This window comes from Tamandua tetradactyla, chromosome X (assembly GCF_023851605.1).
Source record: "Tamandua tetradactyla isolate mTamTet1 chromosome X, mTamTet1.pri, whole genome shotgun sequence".
Taxonomy (NCBI): Eukaryota; Metazoa; Chordata; class Mammalia; order Pilosa; family Myrmecophagidae; genus Tamandua; species Tamandua tetradactyla.
The window spans coordinates 83,996,344-84,020,031 of record NC_135353.1 but is presented as its reverse complement, the minus strand read 5'-3'; the positions used below and the strand labels follow the sequence as shown (position 1 = coordinate 84,020,031).

General features: G+C 38.0%; 1 pseudogene; it reads right to left on the bottom strand.

Annotated features, from left to right (window-relative positions):
- Window positions 1-11,424: 11,424 nt before the first annotated feature.
- LOC143672167 (lysine-rich coiled-coil protein 1-like) lies at window positions 11,425-21,247 on the bottom strand (annotated as a pseudogene).
- Window positions 21,248-23,688: the final 2,441 nt, after the last annotated feature.

Below are 23,688 nucleotides of genomic sequence, written 5' to 3'. Positions count from 1 at the left end.
AATTAAAAATGGAAATTAACACATGTTGGAGAAGATGCAGAGAAATAGGAACATTCATTAATGTCTGGTGGCAATGTAAAATGGAGCAGCTGCTCTGGAAGAAAGTTTGGCAGTTTCACAGCAAGCTAAGTATTTCAGAACCACCATAGGACCCAACAATCCCACTAGGTATATAACCCAAAGAAATGAAAGCAGAAACTCAAAGACATATTTGCACATTGATGTTCATAGCAGCATTATTCATAATTGTCAAAAATAGAAACAACCCAAGCATCCATCAACTTATGAATGGATAAATAAAATGTGCTGTATATATACAGTGTTGTAATATTCAGCCATAAATAAGAATTCTGATGCATACAATAATAAGGATGAACCTTGAGGACATTATGCTGAGAGAAATAAGCCAAACATAAAAAGACAAATATTGCATGATCTCACTAATATGAGCTAATTACTATAAGCAAACTTACAGAGTCTGAATCCAGTATATAGGTAACCAGGGGATGGGTTGGGGATAGGTAAATGAAAGTTAAGGCTTAAAATGTACAGCATTCCTGTTTGCAATGATGGAAATGCTGAGGTAAAGATGGTGATGATGGTAGCACAACACTGTGAATGCAGTTCATGGCACTGCAAAAATATATGAATATGATTAAAATGGGAAATGGTAGATTGTATAAATGGTAACAGAATAAAATGTTTTACAGATCTATGGACATAAACTACAAAATGAGACCTAAGTTAAACCAAGGACTTTTAAATTAATCACATAGTTGTACAAATGTGCCATCATCAAGCGTAACAAATGATCAACACCAATGTAGGGTGTTGTCCTGTATGGGAATCCTGTATTTTATGCATGATAGCTCTGTAAACAAACAACTTCTCTAATAAAAAATGAAGAAAGAAGGAGTTCTGGGAAGATGGCAGATAGGATAGTTAAGTTCACCCCTGCTCCAAGGAATAGCTAGAGAATGCATAGGAGGGTGACTGAGACAGCAATTCCAGAGTGTAAGTGACCTGGGAGAGTCTTCTGTATCACATAGGAAGGTCCTGGTTGTAAAAGGTGATGAAGTGAGAAGCAGAGAACTGGAGACCATCTGGCTGGTGCAAACAGACTAACATAGAAGGCTGGAGTCCTCAGGAGTGCACGGACGGAAAGACAGGGATTGGGAAGTAAAGCCAATCTGCATTCCTTGAACATGCTACTGACACAGCCGACAATCCGCAACTCACCCCACACTCCACACACCTGAACCCTATCACCTGACCCCCATGCTCCATGTGCCCATCTGCCAACCCCCCGCATGTGTACTCACCGCACACCCCCAAGCCAAGCACACACATGTCTGCCCCAACCCAACCCACCTCTCCTGTGCAAGTGCAGTCTTGCTCCACCCCTCCTGAACCCTACCTCTCCCTTTCTGCATGCTGAAGGCAGTAGCCAGCTCATAAAGGCTGCGGGTATTTATCTACATATGAGGTTACACCCGCTCCCAGCCCACACAGTCTAGAACCCCACTCTGCACCCCTTAGCTGTGTGCCTGTACATCAGTTCACAGCTCTCCCTGATCTGCACATGCGTATGGCCCCCAGTCATGCCTACCAGTGGGCAAGCACTGACCAGCGTAGCTGGCCCACAACTGACCAGTCCCTCACAGGCGCAGTGCCAACCTGTTGTCCTGAGCTCTTCACATGCTCACAAAGGGCCCTATGCCCTAGATAAGTGCCCACTAGGGCCACAACCCCAGACCTGTGCACCCGTACAGCCACATCCTCCCTGCCACTGGGTGCCAGTGCTCACAGACACCAATGCAGCAACTCCAACCTGAGCCTATATCTGAGCTGCAATGCATCACCTTGCTGTTGTGACCCACCCCATGCCCTGCATCCTGCTCGACATCCATCCCTCAAATACAAGGTTTCAGACTACTGAAGGAAATCAACTTTCAAAGGAAACCAATCAAGATATTTACATGCTGCAAAGACAATAGAAGGTCACTAAGCACATGATGCAGACAGATATAGCCCAGCCTAACGATCAAATCAAAACACCAGAGAAGACACAGACATTGGAACAAATAATCAAAGATGTTCATATAACTCTAATAAATAAAATAAATGGGATTGCTAATGACATAAAAGAGATCAAGAAGACACTAGTAAGAACATAAAGAGGAATTTGAAAGAATAAGTAGAAAAATAGCAGATATTACAGATTGAAGATGCTGTAGACCAAACAAAAGACATACTTGAGACACACAACAGCAGATTTCAAGAGGAAGAAGAAAGAATAAGTGAACTAGAGGAAAGGACAATTGATTTTGAACATTGAAAACAGCAAATGGCAGAAAAGATGGAAAGTTTCAAATTGAATCTCAGGGAAATGATGGGAAAAACAAAGCAAAAAATATAAGAATCACTGGTGTCCCAGAAGGAGAAGAGAGGAGTAAAGGGCTAGGAAAATGAGCTGAGGATATAATAGGGGAAAACTTCCCAATCCTTATAAAAGATATAAATATGCAAATCAAAGAAGCCCAACAAACTGCAAATAGAATGCATCAAATTGGCCTTCCCTAAGATACATACTAAGCAGTGTAGCAAATGTTGAAGAAAAGCAGAAAATCCTGAAAGTGGCAAGAGAAAAACAATCTACTACATACAAGGGTAACCACATAACACTGACTTCAAACTACCCAACTGGCTGGATATATGAAAGGGAAAAATATCCAGCCAAGAAAACTGTACCCAGCCAAACTGCCCTTCAAAACTGAGAGAGAGATTAAAATTTTCAGACAAACAAGTCTTGAAAGAATTTGTCAACAAGAGACTGGTCCTACAAGAAATACTAAAGGGAGTTCTGTCAGTTGAAAAAAAAAGACAGAAGAGGGAGGTCTGGAGCAGGGCACAGAATTGAAGTGTACAATAGATCTGATGAACAAAATCCGAAAGAAAAGATAGTGGATTCAAGAAATGCCTTTTCAGTAATAACTCTGAATGTTAATGGACTAAACTTACCAATTAAAAGATACAGATTGGCAGAATGGGTTAGGAATTATAACCAGCAATATGCTGCTTACAAGAGATTCATCTTAGACAGAAGGGTACAAATAGATTGCAAATCAAAGGATGGGAAAACATATTCAATTCAAGTTGCAACCAAAAGAAAGGAGTAGCTATATTAATATTGGGCAAAGTAGACTTTAAATGTAAATACATCATAAGAAACAAAGAAGGATACTATATATTAATTAAAGGGACAATTCACTAAGAAGAAATAAGAATCTTAAATGTTTATGCTTCCAATCAAGGAGCTCCAAAGTATATGAGAAAGACACTGGCAAAACTGAAGGGGGAGATAGATGTTTCAACAATAATAGTAGGAGACTTCAATACATCACTCTCCTCTACAGATAGAACAACCAGACACAAGATCAACAAGGAAATACAGAAGTTAAACAACTTGATAAGTGAATTAGATCTAACAGACATATATAGGTCACTATACCTGAAAACACCACGATATACATTCTTCTCTAATGTTCATGGTATATTCTCTAGGATAGATCATATGCTGGGGCACAAAGCAGGTCTTTATAAATTTTAAAACATTGAAATTATTTAAAGCACTTTCTTGGATTACAAAGGAATTAAGCTGGATATCAAGAACCACTAAAGAAAGGGAACTTTCACACATATATGGAGATTAAATAACACAGTCTTAAACAACCAGTGGGTCAAAGAAGAAATTATTAAAGAAATCAGGAGCTACCTGGAGACAAATGAAAACAAGAATACAACAATCAGAACTTATGGGATGTAGCAAAGACTGTGCTGAGAAAGTAATTTATTGCCCTAAATGCCTATATTTAAAAACAAGAAAAAGTAAAAAGTGAGCACTTAATTGCTCACCTGGAGAAACTTGAGAAAGAACAGCAAACTAATCCCAAAGAAAAGAGAAGAAGAGAAATAACAAAGATTAAAGCAGAGTTAAATGAATGGGAGAACAAAAGAACAATATAAAGAATCAATAAAATCAAAAGTTGGTTCTTTGAGAAATCAATAAAATCGATGGGCCACTAGCAAGACTGACAAAGAAAAAAAGAAGATGCAAATAAACAAAATAAGAAATGAGAAGGGGCTCGTTACCACCGACACTGAAGAAATAAAAGAAATCATAAGATGATACTATGAATAGCTATACGTCAACAAACTAGACAACTTAGATAAAATGGACAGATTCCTAGAAATACAAACAAGCTACACTGACTCAGAAAGAAATAGAAGAGCTTAGCAAACTTATCACAAGTAAAGTGATTCAATCAATCATTAAAAATCTTCCTATAAAGAAAAGCCCAAAGCCAGTGGCTTCAAAGAGGAATTTTATCAAACATTCCCCAAAGAACTACACAAATCGTGCTCAAACTTTTCCAAAAATTGAGGAAAAAGGAACACTACCTAACTCATTTTAGGAAGCTAATATCATTTTAATACCCAAACCGGGTAAATACGCTATAAGAAAAGAAACCTACAGGCCAATCTCCTTAATGAACATAGATGCAAACATTCTCCACAAAATACTAGGAAACCGAATCCAACAATACATTAAAAGAATTATACATAACGGCCAAGTCAGGTTATATCAGAAATGTAAGGATGGTTCAACACAAGAAAATCAATTAATGTAATTTAACACATTAATAAATCAAAAGGAAAGAATCACATGATCATCTCGATTGATGCTGAAAAAGCATTCAGCAAAATTCAACATTCTTTCCTGATAAAAACACTTAAAAAGATAGGAATCAAAGGTAACTTCCTGATTATGTTAAAAGGAATATATGAAAAACTGATAGCATCATACTCAAAGGAGAAATTGAGAGATTTCCCCCTATGATCAGGAATGAGACAAAGATACCCTCTGTCATCATTATTATTCAACATTGTACTAGAAGTTCTAGCTAGAGCAATCAGGCAAGACAAAGAAATAAAAGGGGACTTCCTGGAAGATGGCGGCTTAGTAAGACGCGCGGATCTTAGTTTCTTCTCCAGGACACCTACTAGGGGAGTAGAAACGATACAGAAAGCGCCCAAAGCCACAACAGAGATAAAAAAGACAGCGTACCCCATCCTGGAACGGCTGGCTGGCTGAGAGAAGCAGCTCGGGTGAGATCGCCGAGGCGCGCGGGCCTTACCGGGCGGGGTGGCAAGCGGCCGGAGTTACTCCCTTCCCCCTTCCCGGGCCGGCTGGGAGAATTGGAGAGGCGGTCCCCTGAAACAAAGACGGCTGGCGCCCACACCACGCGCAGCCCCTGGACCAACTGAGAGAATTGGATCGGAAACCCCCAGGCCGCGGAGAACGGTGACGGGTGGGGGAGGCCCCTTCCAAACCCGTGACTCCCGGGGAACGTGCACTCTCTCGGGCGGGCCGCTGCCGCTGGCGCCCTCCCGCCACACTTGTTGCCCAGGGCCGACTAGGAAATTCGGACGGGCTCTTTCCCTGGCTGCGGCGACCAGCAACCCTCCCTGCGTTCGGACCCCGGGCCGGCTCAAGCCATTTCGGCTAGCGAACCCCTAGGACGGCGAGAGTTTTCCAAAGTTTAAGGTCCCACAGCACCTTTTACTGGTGGGACCCGCAGACAAACGGGTGCCACGAGCGCCACCTACTGGGCAGGATAAGAAAAACAGAACCCAGAGATTTCACAGAAAAATATTACAACCTTGCTGGGTCCAACACCAAGAGAAATCTGAATAAATGCCCAGACGCCAGCAGCAGAAGATAACTGTCCACGCTCAAAAGATTGAGAATATGGCTCAGTCAAAGGAACAAACCAATAGCTCAAATGAGACACAAGAGCTGAGACAACTAATGCTGAATATACGAACAGAAATGGAAAACCTCTTCAAAAATGAAATCGATAAATTGAGGGAGGACATGAAGAGGACATGGGCTGAACATAAAGAAGAAATAGAAAAACTGAAAAAACAAATCGCAGAACTTATGGAAGTGAAGGATAAAGTAGCAAACATAGAAAAAATAATGGATAGCTACAATGATAGATTTAAAGAGACAGAAGATAGAATTAGTGATTTGGAGGATGGAACATCTGAATTCCAAAAAGAAACAGAAACTATAGGGAAAAGAATGGAAAAATTTGAACAGGGTATCAGGGAACTCAAGGACAATATGAACCACACAAATATACGTGTTGTGGGTGTCCCAGAAGGAGAAGAGAAGGGAAAAGGAGGAGAAAAACTAATGGAAGAAATTTTCACTGAAAATTTCCCAACTCTTATGAAAGACCTAAAATTACAGATCCAAGAAGTGCAGCGCACCCCAAAGAGATTAGACCCAAATAGGCGCTCTCCAAGACACTTACTAGTTAGAATGTCAGAGGTCAAAGAGAAAGAGAAGATCTTGAAAGCAGCAAGAGAAAAACAATCCATTACATACAAGGGAAACCCAATAAGACTTTGTGTAGATTTCTCAGCAGAAACCATGGAAGCTAGAAGACAGTGGGATGATATATTTAAAATACTAAAAGAGAAAAACTGCCAACCAAGACTCCTATATCCAGCAAAATTATCCTTCAAAAATGAGGGAGAAATTAAAACATTCTCAGACAAAAAGTCACTGAAAGAATTTGTGACCAAGAGACCAGCTCTGCAAGAAATACTAAAGGGAGCACTAGAGTCAGATACAAAAAGACAGAGGAGAGAGATATGGAAAAGAGTGTAGAAAGAAGGAAAATCAGATATGATATATATAATACAAAAGGCAAAATGTTAGAGGAAAATATTATCCAAACAGTAATAACACTAAATGTCAATGGACTGAATTCCCCAATCAAAAGACATAGATTGGCAGAATGGATTAAAAAACAGGATCCTTCTATATGCTGTCTACAGGAAACACATCTTAGACCCAAAGATAAACATAGGTTGAAAGTGAAAGGTTGGGAAAAGATATTTCATGCAAATAACCAGAAAAGAGCAGGAGTGGCTATACTAATATCCAACAAATTAGACTTCAAATGTAAAACAGTTAAAAGAGACAAAGAAGGACACTATATACTAATAAAAGGAACAATTAAACAAGAAGACATAACAATCATAAATATTTACGCACCGAATCAGAATGCCCCAAAATACGTGAGGAATATACTGCAAACACTGAAAAGGGAAATAGACTCATATACCATAATAGTTGGAGACTTCAACTCACCACTCTCATCAAGGGACAGAACATCTAGACAGAGGATCAACAAAGAAATAGAGAATCTGAATATTACTATAAATGAACTAGACTTAATAGACATTTATAGGACATTACATCCCACAACAGCAGGATACACCTTTTTCTCAAGTGCTCATGGATCATTCTCAAAGATAGACCATATGCTGGGTCACAAAGCAAGTCTTAACAAATTTAAAAAGATTGAAATCTTACACAACACTTTCTCGGACCATAAAGGAATGATGTTGGAAATCAATAGTAGGCAGAGTGCCAGAAAATTCACAAATACGTGGAGGCTCAACAACACACTCCTAAACAACGACTGGGTCAAAGAAGAAATTGCAAGAGAAATTAGCAAATACCTCGAGGCGAATGAAAATGAAAACACAACATATCAAAACTTGTGGGACGCAGCAAAGGCAGTGCTAAGAGGGAAATTTATTGCTCTAAATGCCTATATCAGAAAAGAAGAAAAGGCAAAAATTCAGGAATTAACTATCCATTTGGAAGAACTGGAGAAAGAACAGCAAGCTAACCCCAAAGCAAGCAAAAGGAAAGAAATAACAAAGATTAGAGCACAAATAAATGAAATTGAAAACATGAAAACAATAGAGAAAATCAATAAGGCCAGAAGTTGGTTCTATGAGAAAATCAATAAGATTGATGGGCCCTTAGCAAGATTGACAAAAAGAAGAAGAGAGAGGATGCAAATAAATAAGATCAGAAATGGAAGAGGAGACATAACTACTGACCTCACAGAAATAAAGGAGGTAATAACAGGATACTATGAACAACTTTACGCTAATAAATACAACAATTTAGAGGAAATGGACGGGTTCCTGGAAAGACATGAACAACCAACTTTGACTCAAGAAGACATAGATGACCTCAACAAACCAATCACAAGTAAAGAAATTGAATTAGTCATTCAAAAGCTTCCTAAAAAGAAAAGTCCAGGACCAGATGGCTTCACATGTGAATTCTACCAAACGTTCCAGAAAGAATTAGTACCAATTCTCTTCAAACTCTTCCAAAAAATCGAAGCGGAGGGAAAACTACCTAATTCATTCTATGAAGCCAACATCACCCTCATACCAAAACCAGGCAAAGATATTACAAAAAAAGAAAACTACAGACCAATCTCTCTAATGAATACAGATGCAAAAATCCTCAATAAAATTCTAGCAAATCGTATCCAACAACACATTAAAAGAATTATACATCATGACCAAGTAGGATTCATCCCAGGTATGCAAGGATGGTTCAACATAAGAAAATCAATTAATGTAATACACCATATCAACAAATCAAAGCAGAAAAATCACATGATCATCTCAATTGATGCAGAGAAGGCATTCGACAAGATTCAACATCCTTTCCTGTTGAAAACACTTCAAAAGATAGGAATACAAGGGAACTTTCTTAAAATGATAGAGGGAATATATGAAAAACCCACAGCTAATATCATCCTCAATGGGGAAAAATTGAAAACTTTCCCCCTAAGATCAGGAACAAGACAAGGATGTCCACTATCACCACTATTATTCAACATTGTGTTGGAGGTTCTAGCCAGAGCAATTAGACAAGAAAAAGAAATACAAGGCATCAAAATTGGAAAGGAAGAAGTAAAACTATCACTGTTTGCAGACGATATGATACTATACGTCGAAAACCCGGAAAAATCCACAACAAAACTACTAGAGCTAATAAATGAGTACAGCAAAGTAGCAGGTTACAAGATCAACATTCAAAAATCTGTAGCATTTCTATACACTAGTAATGAACAAGCTGAGGGGGAAATCAAGAAACGAATCCCATTTACAATTGCAACTAAAAGAATAAAATACCTAGGAATAAATTTAACTAAAGAGACAAAAAACCTATATAAAGAAAACTACAAAAAACTGCTAAAAGAAATCACAGAAGACCTAAATAGATGGAAGGGCATACCGTGTTCATGGATTGGAAGACTAAATATAGTTAAGATGTCAATCCTACCTAAATTGATTTACAGATTCAATGCAATACCAATCAAAATCGCAACAACTTATTTTTCAGAAATAGAAAAACCAATAAGCAAATTTATCTGGAAGGGCAGGGTGCCCCGAATTGCTAAAAACATCTTGAGGAAAAAAAACGAAGCTGGAGGTCTCGCGCTGCCTGACTTTAAGGCATATTATGAAGCCACAGTGGTCAAAACAGCATGGTATTGGCATAAAGATAGATATATCGACCAATGGAATCGAATAGAGTGCTCAGATATAGACCCTCTCATCTATGGACATTTGATCTTTGATAAGGCAGTCAAGCCAACTCACCTGGGACAGAACAGTCTCTTCAATAAATGGTGCCTAGAGAACTGGATATCCATATGCAAAAGAATGAAAGAAGACCCATCTCTCACACCCTATACAAAAGTTAACTCAAAATGGATCAAAGATCTAAACATTAGGTCTAAGACCATAAAACAGTTAGAGGAAAATGTTGGGAGATATCTTATGGATCTTACAACTGGAGGCGGTTTCATGGACCTTAAACCTAAAGCAAGAGCACTGAAGAAGGAAATAAATAAATGGGAACTCCTCAAAATTAAACACTTTTGTGCATCAAAGAACTTCATCAAGTAGAAAGACAGCCTTCACAATGGGAGACAATATTTGGAAATGATATATCAGATAAAGGTCTAGTATCCAGAATTTATAAAGAGATTGTTCATCTCAACAACAAAAAGACAGCCAACCCAATTACAAAATGGGAAAAAGACTTGAACAGACACCTCTCAGAAGAGGAAATACGGATGGCCAAGAGGCACATGAAGAGATGCTCAATGTCCCTGGCCATTAGAGAAATGCAAATCAAAACCACAATGAGATATCATCTCACACCCACCAGAATGGCCATTATCAACAAAACAGAAAATGACAAGTGCTGGAGAGGATGCGGAGAAAGAGGCACACTTATCCACTGTTGGTGGGAATGTCAAAGGGTGCAACCACTGTGGAAGGCAGTTTGGCGGTTCCTCAAAAAGCTGAATATAGAATTGCCATACGACCCAGCAATACCATTGCTAGGTATCTACTCAAAGGACTTAAGGGCAAAGACACAAACGGACATTTGCACACCAATGTTTATAGCAGCATTATTTACAATTGCAAAGAGATGGAAACAGCCAAAATCACCATCAACAGAAGAGTGGCTAAACAAACTGTGGTATATACATACGATGGAATATTATGCAGCTTTAAGACAAGATAAACTTATGAACCATGTAATAACATGGAAGGACCTAGAGAATATTATGCTGAGTGAATCCAGCCAAAAACTAAAGGACAAATACTGTATGGTCCCACTGATGTGAACGGACATTCGAGAATAAACTTGAAATATGTCATTGGTAACAGAGTTCAGCAGGAGTTAGAAACAGGGTAAGACAATGGGTAATTGAAGCTGAAGGGATACAGACTGTGCAACAGGACTAGATACAAAAACTCAAAAATGGACAGCACAATAATACCTAATTGTAAAGTAATCATGTTAAAACACTGAATGAAGCTGCATCTGAGCTATAGGTTTTTGTTTTGTTTTGTGTTGTTTTGTTTTGATTTTACTATTATTACTTTTATTTTTTTCTCTATATTAACATTCTATATCTTTTTCGGTTATGTTGCTAGTTCTTCTAAACCAATGCAAATGTACTAAGAAATGATGATCATGCAGCTATGTGATGATGTTAAGAATTAATGATTGCATGTGTAGAATGGTATGATCTCTAAATGTTGGGTTAATTTCTTTTTTTCCGTTAATTAAAAAAAAAAAAAAAAAAGAGAAGGGATAATTGGAGATGAAGGGATACAGACTGTACAACGGGACTGGATATAAAAACTCAGAAATGGACAGCACAATACTACCCAATTGTAATGCAATTATGTTAAAACACTGAATGAAGCTGCATGTGAGGTATAGGTTTTTTGTTTTTGTTTTTTTTGTTTTTTTTCTTTCTATTATTGTTTTAATTCTTATTCTGTTGTCTTTTATTTCTTTTTCTAAATCGATGCAAATGTACTAAGAAATGATGAATATGCAACTATGTGATGTTATTAAGAATTACTGATTGTACATGTAGATTGGAATGATTTCTAATTGTTTTGTTAATTCTTTTTTTAATTAATTAAAAAAAAAATTAAAAAAAAAAAAAGAAATAAAAGGCATCTAAATTGGAAAGGAAGAAGTAAAACATTCATTATTTGCAGATGGCATGATACTATACTTGAAAACTCCTGAGAAATATACAACAAAGCTACTTGAGCTAATATATTCAGGAAGGTGGCAGGATATAAAGTTAATGTGAAAAAATCAGTAAGGTTTCTATACACAAGCAATGACCTAACTGAGGAATCAGTTCAGGAAAAATATCCATTCAAAATAGCAACTAAAAGAATCAAGTACTTATGAATGAACTTAACTAGGGATGTAAAGGACTTGTACACAGAAACTACATAATATTGATAAAAGAAATCAAAGATCTAAATAGGTGGAAAGGCATTCCTTGCTCATGGGTAGGAAGGTTAAATGTAGTTAAAAGGTCAATTCTACCCAAATTGATCTACAAATTCAACGCAGTACCAATAAAAATTCCAACAGACTAATTTGAAGACTTGGAAAAGCTAGTTATCAAATTCAACTGGAAGGAAAAGAGACTCCAAATAGCTAAGAGCATTCTAAAAAGGAAGAACAAAGTGGGAGGATTAACACCTCCTGACTTTCAAATTTATTTTATAGCCACAGTGGTCAAAACAGCATGCTACTGGCACAAAGATAGAAGTATTGATCAATGGAATCAAACTGAGAGTGCAGAAATAGATCATCAAATTTATGGTCAGCTAATTTTTTACAAGGCAACCAAATCCACTGAACTGGGACAAAATAGTCTTCAATAAATGAGCATGGGAGAACTGGATATTAATAGCCAAAAGAATGAAAGAGGACCCTAACCTTACACCCTATACAAAAATTAACTTAAAGTGTATGAAACACCTAAATATAAGAACTAGCACCATAGAGTTTCTAGAAGAAAATGTAGGGAATCATCTTCAAGACCCAGTATTAGGAGATAGTTTCCTAAACTTTACACCCAGAGCATAAGCAATAAAAGAAAAAATAGATAAATGGGAACTCCACAAAATCAAATGCTTCTGCACCTCAAAAGACTTTGTCAAAAAGGTGAAGAGGGAGCCAGCTCAATGGGAGAAAATATTTGGAAATCACACATCAGACAAAGATTTGATATCCTGTATACATAAAGAAATCATACAACTCAACAACAAAGGAACAAATAACCCAATTATAAAATGGGCTAAACATATGAATAGGCATTTTTCTGAAGAGCAAATATAGATGGATCAAAAGCACATGAAGAGATGCTTATTTCTATTAGCTATAAGGGAAATGCAGATCACGTCTACAATGAGACACCACCTCACACCTTAAAGGTTGTTATTACAAAGGAAACCATAAATGCTGGAGAGGATGTGTAGGACTTGGGACACTTATGCACTGCCCATGGGAATGCATAATGGTACAGCCACTATGGAAGACTGGCAGTTCCTTAGGAAGCTAAGTATTGCGTTACCCTATGACCCAGCTATAGCACTATGTGGTATATACCTAGCAGAGCTGAAAGCAGTGGCATAAACAGACATTTGCACATAAATGTTCAAAGCAGCATTATTCACAATCTCCAAAAGATGGAAACAACCCAAATGTCCATCAACAGATGAGAGGATTAACAAAATGTTATATACATATGATGGAATTTTATGCATCAGTAAGGCAAAAATGATGTCTTGAAGCACGTGACAAGATGGAGAAGCCTTAAGGACATAATGCTGAGTGAAATAAGCCAGACACAAAAGGATTGATATTGTATGACTCCACTTTCATGACCATGGCAAAGGTAAAATCTGGGTCTTTTAAGACAGAATATAGGGGATTTAGAGATACATAGAAACTACAGATGGGTGAATGGTTAGCTAATGAGGTTGAACTCAAATGTAAGGGAATAGATAGAAGTGAAGGTGGTTCACTAGTGGGTCTATAAGTAATATTACCATATTGAAGGTGAACATGACTGAAAGAGGCTGTATAGACCTATGTGTCCCACTGATTAACACTAGAAATGTAAATGAGTTGCTGCAAGAACTATTTCAAAGGTATGATTCATGTTCAAAGAGTGTTTAAATCCAGGGTATGGGGGAGAACTGCTATTGCATGCTATGGGTTATGTTCAACGGGAACACATCAGCAATACCACAGCAACAGCAGGGGTAAATAATGGGGGAAAGGAAAAGACTTCTTTGGTGAGGGTGTGTGTAATGGTTATCTTTCTCTTGGGAACAATGAAATTGTCTAAAATTAGAGTGTTGATGGACCATGGGCTTTGGGCATTATACATAATGCTTAATGACTGGAGGTGGCTGAAAGATGCACTGACTGAGAAGTAGATTGGCAAGGGATGGTATATGTATATGATCAAATATTGTGCTGCTATAAAAAGTAACAAAGTCATGAGGCAGGCAATGATATGAATGAACCTGTGGGACATTTGGTAAGGTAAAATAAGCCAGAAATGAAAGAACAATTATTGTATGACATCCTTTAGAAAATGCTTATAAGAAAACAGGGGCCTAGATTGTAAGCTCTTACAGCAGACACATTTAGTCTGGAGTGGTAATTATTATTTCTGTATTTGAGAGGCTGTTTTATATATGTATAACCTGGACATTAGGGATAAGAATAAGGCCAATCAGGTCAGGATTAAGGTAATTCAGGACACAGGCTTAAGGAAGACATTGCCTATATTTTCAAGTTGCACCTACTCTTTGAGACCAAAGGAAGAAAACTTTATTTTGTCCAGAACCTAAATTTTCTGTAGCACATAATCTACCTCAAACTGTCTGCACAGCTCAGTTGAACAACTGAAACACAGGGAGCTGAGAATAAGAATGGGGGCTTTTAATCCTTTATAGCACAATGTAGTGCCTGGATACATCTTAGAATATATTAAACAGATAATCAAAAAGTATTGGCAAAGTCCCTGAGGGAAGGGAGAGAAAAATGTAAGTATTAAACCTTACCATCAAGGAATCCCCTGATACTGTGTCAAACTTTAGGGACACCCAAATCAGTAGGCCATGCCTTCAATCAGGAGGCTTACTCTTGTGAGGCTTATGTAGGTAGCAGAGAAGCTTAGACTTTTTATAGGCATGCCTAAAAGTTACTTCTGGAGGACCTCTTTTGTTGCTCAGATGTGGCCTCAATCTCTCTAAGCCCAGCTCTGCAAGTGAAATCATTGCCCTCCCCCCCTACATGGGACATGACATACAGGGGTGAAAGTCTTCCTGGCGATGTGGGAGATGAGTCCCAGGGATGAATCCAGGCACCATGGGATCAACAATGACATCCTGAGCAAAATGGGGAAAGGGGATCAACAATGACATCCTGAGCAAAATGGGGAAAAGAACTGTAATTAATAAAGTACCAGTGGCAGAGAGAGTTCAAATAGAGTCAAGAGGCTACTCTGGAGGTTGCTCTTATGCAAGCTTCTGGTAGACCTTGCTACCTATCATAACCTGCCAACCCCCAACTAGGACCATTGAAATGAATCCTGAAGAACACCTAGGGCAATATATAAGATTCTAGAAGGGTTCCAGGCACTAGAGTAACTTTCCAGAAACCTACAATCTCCAGATGGATCCCCAGTCCAGATAAGTCCTGAAACCCAGCCCAGCCTCTCCAGAACATCAGATAGTTCCATCTCCCTACCCCATATCAGTAACAGACCCTTCCAATATCAAAAATTTAGAATTGCTATAGCCCAAACACCCCTAAACAGAGAAATGGAAATATCAAAGGTGATGGTAGAGTTAAACAGAGAAAGGATTTAACAAATAAATATGAATGCTGAATCATTAAATTGATATCTCTTTTAATCTCCAGTATTTTAGAAAAGTTAGAAGTAAAAACCTAAAATTGTGAAATTATGACTCATACCAAACTCTGAAATATGTTCTACAACTAATTGTGGTGCTGTGCTTTGAAATGTATAGTTTTTTTCTATATATATTATTTTTCACAAAAAAAAAGAAGGAAAAAAGTCGATTGTGATGATAAAAAAAATATGTAAGCCCTCTAGCCTCCTATATTCTGGATCAGCTAGAAAGAAAAATATGAGAGGATCATATGGTAGCCCATGACAAACTCTGGGATCTGTCCAGTAACTACCTGTTGAAGAGTGCTTTGAAACGATCACTTTTTTATTTCTTTGCTTTATATATATGCTTTACTATATAATAAAAAAAAAAGTTAAAAAAAAATCCAAGGATAGACTGGTCCCAAAGCATTTCCTCCTCTGTCCTTTCTTGGCCTTATTCCTTTTTCTCTTTTCTATGCTTACATTCCTTTCTTAAAGGCTACATCTCAGGTTTTTTTCTCCTTTCTATTCCTAAGCTTTTGTACCAACACTGACTATTTCCATCTCTGTTTTCTGTCTTGTTTTTGTCTAAATCCATTTCCTCCCAGTTTTTTCTCCTCTTATGCTTGGGCTGCTCTTCCTTTGGTTTTTCTCTGTCTTCCTGGTGCCTTTTTCTCTTCTGATGTGTCTGTTTATGAGTGGCTTGATGGGAACTTGTACTGTTTTCTAAGGAGAGGTGCTTGTAAAGTCCAGATTTTACACTAACCTTCAGGAGTACTGTTTTTTCTGAGTTGTCCCTGGGGAACTGAAAGTAGCTCAGAGAGGCCAGTCTCAGTCTGCTCAGTCTGCTGTCATAAGCCAGGAGTCACTGAGGTAACTGGTTTTCCACTGCTTATGAAATATTGTATGAACATCAGTAACTGGGCAATTTCAGATAAGAGTCTTTGCTCAAACATTCTATATCTGGGTCATGAGTTAACCTCTTCTTTGTACCCACAGGTTTTGAAATAGTTGTCTCTCATCTTTCTGAACCAAGTTTTTGGCTCTAAGCCTCTCGTTTTCTGCACCTTGATATTATCTTCAAGTTCCTCTTGAAAAGAGCTATATGTTTTCTTTGAATGCTCCATTTGCTTGTCCACAAGGGACAAACTTTATCAGGCTGAGAACTTGGTGGAATAATTTGATCATATTCGACCATTAAGTGCTCCAGTTTTTTTAGCAGGAACCTTCTTCACATAGTGAGAGTGTGCCACATTTGGGGAGTCAAAAATAATGATGCAGAGATTAAGAAATCTATTTTCATCCAATACTCCACTCCCATTCACCTCATGTGAAATTCTTTGTGATACAAACTGTAGTACTATTCCACATACTTCACAAAGGAATTTTCTCTGAGGCAGGGGCGGGCCTCTACTAACTACTGTCTCCCTCCCTGCCAACACAGCTGGTCGGGAAGCGAGCTGGGGTGGAGGTGGGGGCAGGGACAACCGCTGCCACCACCGCTACCTTCCCCATCAAGCAGGTGGTGGGGGATGAGGAGGCGGGAGACCGTACTTCCTGAGGGGAAGTCGCCTCCAATGCCAGTGGGTGACCGACAGCGCAGACACCAAGGTGGAAGGGCGCACTAGTGCACATGCGCACGTCGCCACCAGGCCATGATGGTCTGGAATGCAACTTCACATTGCCCCACCCCCTCGCCCACATCGCTTTGGAATTTTTAATATAGATTTCTCTTAATCAGGACTGTCCTGGAGATCTGTTGTAATGAACAAAACAGCAATTCAGAGTCCATGGATAATTCTGTTTTAGTTATATAACCACTAGAAACCATGCTTCAAAGATTTAAGTAAGGATAAAAGTATCACCTCTCAAAATCAAATAAAATTCTGCTTCAATATTTTCTTGGTTCATGAAAGAAGGATGTGTGACTTGCAGACAAACCCTAGCTGAAACAAAGATTCGAAATCATGTTAGGCTTCCCAAAGATCCAAATTCTCTGAGAAAACAGTGGTAAGATATTAAATATATCTTTGGATTAATACGCATTTGTACCTCACTTGAAGAACAGACTTTTGTATCATATGGAAACACTGACAAAATCCCACAGCTAAGTTTTCCCAAGTTTCATCTTCCACTGTATTCTATAGTTGGAGGAGGAATGCATTACCTCTATTGCACATTTGAGCATGGGTTCTCAGAAAAGTAACTGTCCTCCAAAATGAAATGTTTAGAGATTATTCTCTGACCAAACTTACCTATTGTTACTTTACATCTATAAAGAAGAAAAACACAGCAAAAACAAACATTCACATTAATGATTAAATAATTGTGAAAAAGAAACATAATCAGCTACCAATCTTGGATCTAAAACCAAGTTCTTATGAAGACAAGATTTTAAAATTGCCTAAAATTTAACATTTTCCAACACAAAACTGACAATTAATTACAGAATACATATTCTTGTTGCTGTTTTGAAGTCTTTTAAACTATAAAATAAGCATTGAATATTACATAAATATTTATTTCACTATCATTAACAAGCAGTGGGGACAACCAAAGCAATCAGCTAAGCCCTCAGTCTTGGAGTTTGTTCATATGAAACTTAACCCTGCAAAGGATAGGTTAAGCCTACTTAAAATTAGACATGAGTCACCCCCAGAGAACCTTTTGTTGCTCAGATGTGGCCTCTCTCTCTCTGCCAACATGACAAGCAAACTCACCACCCTCCCCCTCACAATGTGGGACATGACTTCCAGGAGTGTGAACCTTCCTGGCAATATGGGGCAGAAATCCGAGCATGAGCTGGGACTGAGCATCAAGGGATTGAGAAAACCTTCTTGACCAAAAGGGAGAAGAGTGAAATGAGAGAAAATAAAGTGTCAATGGCTGAGAGATTCCAAACAGAGTCAAGAAGTTATCCTGAAGGTTATTCTTATGCATTATATAGAAATCACCTTTTTAGTTAAGGTGTAATGGAGAGGCTGGAGGGAACTGCCTGAAAATGCAGAGCTGTGTTCCAGTAGCCATGTTTCTCGAAGATGATTGTATAATGATATAGCTTCTACAATGTGACTGTATGATTGTGAAAACCTTGTGTCTGATGCTTCTTTTATCTACCTTATCAACAGATGAGTAAAACATATGGATTAAAAATAAATAATAGGGGGAACAAATGTTAAAATAAATTTAGTAGATTGAAATGCTGGTGATCAGTGAGGGGGAAGGGTAGGGGGAAGGTATGTATGAATTTCTTTCTTTCCTTTTTTTATTTCTTTTTCTGGATTGATGCAAATGTTCTGAGAGGTGATCATGGTGATGAATATACAATTATGTGATGATAATGTGAGTTTTTGTTTATATACCAAGAATGGAATGATCATATGGTAAGAATGTTCGTGTTTGTATGTTGCCATGTTTAAAAAATAAAAAAAAAATAAGTAATGTAAAGTCAGAATAATTTTTATAGAATAATTATTAGCTTTCCTAATATTTAGAGACTTAGGCTTTCCTTTTTGTTTAATACCTGTTTTTTTTCTTAAGTGTTCTAAGTAAAGGAGAAAAGCTGATTAAATATCTTGTTATAGCATTCACAGACAATATTTTTCTGTTGTGTTGCTTTCTCTTTTGTTTAAGAACAGCTATGTAATCACATGTCTGATAGTGTTTTAAAACAGAAAAATAAAAGGGGGTGGGGGAGAGCATCTTTTAGTGCCTGTTTCCACTTCACTTCAAAGGACGATCATAGAAAGATTTCTTTCAAGTGCTGTTTCCAAATAAGTATAACACTTACATATGGACATTATCAGGTCTCTGCCATTTGATATGTGTTGGGACAATGAATCATATAGAACTTTCCATTGACCTTCTTTCAATGTGCCTAGATAAAAGGATGAAAATTAGAATCCATATCCTGGCAGTGCCACAGGTTATAAATGTGCTTTATAGGGTTCATTACCCAAGCTAATGGACTAAGGGTGACATCCTTGAAATGGACTTACTAGCACTGACAAAGCCAGTATGCAATACTTCAGGAACTATATGCAAATGACTGCATGTTTGCTTTGTCTTTTTATTACGGAAATATCAATTTACTTTTGTCACAGCTTCTCCTTTTGAAGCTAGAATTTATTTTATTAGATACTCATTTATATGTTAGTCCTGACAAATGCAAGCAAATAACTTCAAACTTATACCATATTTGAAATATACTGGTACAAAATAAAATATGCTAAATCACTTAAGAAACTAACCAAATAAGCCATATTTACCAGGCATAAAGGCATTAAAATAATCAACACTCAAGATCAATAGTGAATGGCACATATGAGTTTTTTCTTTTTTATCTCTTTTGCTGAAGAGATGCAAATGTTCAAAAAAATGATCATGGTGATGAATACACAACTGTGTAATGATATTGTGAGCCAGTGATTGTAACCATGTCAAGAATATTTCTATGTCAAGAATGTTTGTATGTTTGTTGTTTAAAATAAAAACATTTTTAAAAATACAAAAAAAAGATCAATAGTGAGAGGAAATTTATTTTTTATTTCCTAAAGGTAGACTATGATAGTTGATATTTTTAAACAAATGGCATACCACTGTTGTCAGGATAAACTATGAAGTCTAGTAATGTTGTCTTCTGTTTTAAACCGTTCATATACAATTTGAAACAAAGGGTACTTTAGGCTATTGCGAAGAGAACTCTGCTGATGTGCCATTAACCACTGATCCCTGCTTGTTCTGTAAGTAGGGAAAATATTTTTCAAAAATTTTTCTTTGTACTTTAAAGCACAGAGACTAAATAAATTTAAGAGTAATAACTTGGGCAGAAAAAAAGGGGGTGTTAAATGTTCTATATCTCAATAGGGATTTGTGTTATAAAGGTTTAACATTTGTCAAAACTCAGCTAGTGTGCACTTAAGATTTAGATAATTTCTGTAAACTTTACATCAAAAGGAAAAGTTGTAAACAAATATTGAATGGTAGTTAATGCTGTGCATGCTGAAGTGTTTAGGGAACAGTATACTGATAGCTATAATTTAATTTGAAATGTTTCAAAACAAACAAGATGAATCAATATATGGGTACAAGGATGAATATTTGGGCTAGATATGTGATTAAGGAGAATATTAAAGTTTTAATGGCAGAATCTAGGTTGTGATACATAGGTGTTCACTCTGAAATTCCTACTTTGGTGTATCTTTGGAAATTTTCTTCACAAATGTTGGAATAAAACTGAAGGGAAAAAGTGGGGTGTGTTAGTTAGATTCAGTTGTCAACTTGGCCAGGTGAGCATACCTAGTCTTGTTGCTGTGGACATAAGCCAATGGTACATGAACCTCATCTGTTGCCAATTACATCTGCAGTCAGCTAGGAGGCGAGTCTGCTGTAATGAGTGATGTTTGACTTAATTGGCTGGTGCTTAAATGAGAGATTGCAATGTAGCACAGCCTAAGCAGCTCAGCATTCCTCATCTCAGCACTTGCAGCTCAGCCCAGGCCTTTGGAGATGCAGAAAGAAGTCACCCCGGGGAAAGTTGTTGGAACCCAGGGGCCTGGAGAGAAGACCAGCAGAGACCATCCTGTGCCTTCCACGTAAGAAAGAACCTCAGTGGAAAGTTAGCTGCCTTTCCTCTAAAGAACCAACAAAATAAATCCCTTTTTATTAAAAGCCAATCCGTCTCTGGTGTGATGCATTCCAGCAGCTAGCAAACTAGAACATGGGGTTATCAACAATTCTGGCTCTCGTTTTAGTCTATACAAAGGGTTCCTATTTAAATAAACCATATAACTAAATTTGGACCCCAATCTTGTGGAGACCTCCTCAATTTGTAGGCTTCCAAATAGTCACAGGACTACTTTGGTGGTAGCTACACCTATGATAGATGGTAGACAATGGTTTCAGAAGTTATGGTATTATAACTACTGGGGATAACAAAAGTGACATACTGGAGGGGGATTAAGGAGTTCAATATTCAAGAACACAACACTAAAAAATGTGCCTATTTGTGCTGATGCTTCTGGATGATACAGTGATTCTTAAAGGAGGAGGAGGAGAAGGAAGCAAATCAGAATCACACCTGGGGGACTTTAGTACATTATCAGTACCCCTGGAGAGTCTGATAAGCTCCCAAATCCCAGGAAAGAATCACTGTGGCAGTATGCCACTGACTACTATTATACCTTTCTGTTCTGATAGGCAGAGAAAAGAGCTACTAGTACAAAAAAAAATTAAACAAAACAAAACAAAAAAAACACATTCATTTTTTCAGAAATTGATACTCACATAGGTCTGGTTTCAATCTGGAATATGATAATAACATGACTCACTGATAGTTTCACCCTGAAGTACTGAGGCTCTCAGTCTAAGCAAAGGTGTTCAAAGAAATGCATTTTTAAGCAACTGATAGTCTTTATCCTCTATCTTTCCTTCTGGTTCATATGTGCCCCCAGCACTTCTCCCTTAATCATATTCACATTCATCTCCATTCAGTGTTCTTATATTATTGTGCTACAATCAGATAGCATTGTGCTATCCACTTCTGAATTTTTATAATCAGTCCTGTGGTACAATCCGTATTCCTTCCAAACCAAATGCCAAACCTCTATTCTATTTCTATCTCCTGATACCTTGTGCTCTGAACTTGAACTCTCAAAGTTCACTCATTAATGTTAGTCCAAATTAGTAAGACAATACAGTATTTGTCCTTTTGTTTCTGGATAATTTCACTCAACATAATGAACCTCAAAGTTCATCCATATTGTTAAATGCTTCATGGTTGTGCTGGTTTGAAAGGATCTATGTACCCTAGAAAAGCCATGTTTAAATCCTAATCAACCTTATGAAAGCAGCTGTCTCTTCTAACCCCTATTCAGTACTGTATGTTGGAAACAGTAATTAGATTATCACCATGGAAATGTGACTCAATCAAGTGTGGGTATTAAACTTGATTAGGTGGGGGCATTTCTCCACCCATTCCAGGTGGGTCTTGATTAGTTTACAGGAATCCTTCAAAAGATGAAGCATTTTGGAGAAAGCTTAAGAATGCTGCAGGGTGGGCCACGGTGGCTCAGCAGGTAAGAGTGCTCGCCTGCCATGCCCGAGGACCCGGGTTCGGTTCCCAGTGCCTGCCCATGTAAAAAAAAAAGAAAAATGCTGCAGAACCACAAAGCAGAGAGTCCACTAGACAGCCACTTTAGGAGACGAAGAAAGAAAACACCTCCCAGGGATCCTCATAAAGCAGGAAGCCTAGAGCGGAAGCTAGCAGATGCCCTGTTTGCCAGGTGCCTTTCCAGAAGAGAAGAGAAACCCTGACCATGTTCACCATGTGCTTTTCCACTTGAGAGAGAAACCCTGAATTTCATCAGCCTTCTTGAATCAAGGTATCTTTCCCTGAATGCACTGGATTGGACATTTCTATAGACTAACTTTATTTGGAACATTTTCATGGCCTTAGAACTGTAAACTTATAACTTATTAAATTCCCTTTTTTAAAAAGCCATTCCATTTCTGGTATATTGCATTCTGACAGTTAGCAAACTAGAGCAATGGCTTTATTTTGCCTTACAGCTGTGTAATATTCCATCATATGTATATATCACATCTTGTTTAGCCACTTGTCTGTTGATGGACATTTGGGCTGTTTCCATCTCTTTGCTATCGTAATTAATGCTCACATAAAAATGAATGTGTAGGGCATGCCACGGTGGCAGAGCAGACAGAGTTCTTACCTGCCATGTTGGAGACCTAGGTTTGATTCCCGGTGCCTGCCCATGCTAAAAGACAAAAACCAAAAATCAAAAATCAATGTGCAAAACTCCAGAAAGACCCCTGGATCATAAAAATCCTGAAATGCAGAGGGGTCAGCCTCTTCAGAACATCAACTAGTTCCATTCCCTATAACATATTATCAACAGCCCCTGCCAACATGAAAAAATTAGAATGGGCATAGCTTCCAAACCCCTAAAGAGTGGGAAAAAGATCAAAGGTAATGGTGTAGTGTTCTAGTTTGCTAGCTGCTGGAATGCAATATACCAGAAATGGAATGGCCTTTAAAAAGGAGAATTTAATAGGTTGCTAGTTTACAGTTGCAAGGCTGAGAAAATGCCCCAATTAAAACAAGTCTATAGAAATGTCCTATCAAAGGCATCCAGGGAACAATACCTTCATTCAAGAAGGCTGATGAAGTTCAGAGTTTCTCTCTTAAGTGGAAGGGCACACGGTGAACACAGCATCATCTGCTAGCTTCTTCTCCTGGCTTTCTGTTTCACGAATCCCCCCAGGAGGCATTTTCCTTCTTCATCTCCAAAGGTCACTGGCTGGTGGGCCCTGCTTCTAATCAAGACCCACCCAAATGGGTGGAGACATGTCATCACCTAATCCAGTTTAACAACCACTCTTGATTACATCACATCTCAGGGAGATGAACTCATTACAGTTTCAAACATACAATACTGAATAGGGATTAGAAGAAATGGCT